Source organism: Bison bison, unplaced genomic scaffold (genome assembly GCF_000754665.1).
Source record: "Bison bison bison isolate TAMUID 2011002044 unplaced genomic scaffold, Bison_UMD1.0 scf7180017864526, whole genome shotgun sequence".
Lineage (NCBI taxonomy): Eukaryota > Metazoa > Chordata > Mammalia > Artiodactyla > Bovidae > Bison > Bison bison.
In genome coordinates, this window is record NW_011495077.1 from 167804 (window position 1) to 168586 (window position 783).

Sequence of the window (783 nt, forward strand, 5' to 3'; positions counted from 1 at the left end):
ATATAACTACTAGTTATATTTTTATTGGTTTGGGGAATCTTTTGAATAGAGGCTACACCAGCTTACTTTCCCAGCAAGAATACACAAGTTTTCCCTTTTCTCCACATCCTTGACAATACTCAATTATTTTTCATTTTTGTCATGATACTATTCTGGTAGGAGTGAGGTGATATCTCACTGTGGTTTTGATTTGCATTTACCTGATGATTAGAGATGTTGAACATCTCTTCATGTGTCTGTTTGCCATCTGTATGTTTCTTTGGGAAAATGCCTATTCATGTCCTCTGCCTGTGGTTTTGATATTGTGTGAAAAAGTTATTTTATATATTCTGGACATTAACCCTTTATTGGCCAATCACTTCCAAATATCTTCTCCCATTTGATAGGTTGTCTTTTTTGTGTGTTAATGGTTTCTTTCACTGTGCAAAATATTTTAATTTAATTGGATCCTATTTTCTTTGTTGTTTCTTTTTTGTCCTTGCCTGAGGAAATAGAGACAAAAATATGGCAAAGATGAATCTCATAAAGCATATTGCCTATACTTTCTTTAAGAATTTATGAGTTCAGGTCTTATATTTAAGTCTCTAATCCATTTTGAGTTTATTTTAGTATATGCTGTGAGAAAATATTCTAATTTCATTCTTTAACATGTAGCTGTCTAGTTGTCTAACACCACTTATAGAAGAAGCAGTCTTTCCCCCAATTGCTTATTCTTGCCTCCTTTGTTATAGATTGATTGACCATGTATACAAGGGTTAAAATCTGGACTCCCTATTCTGTTCC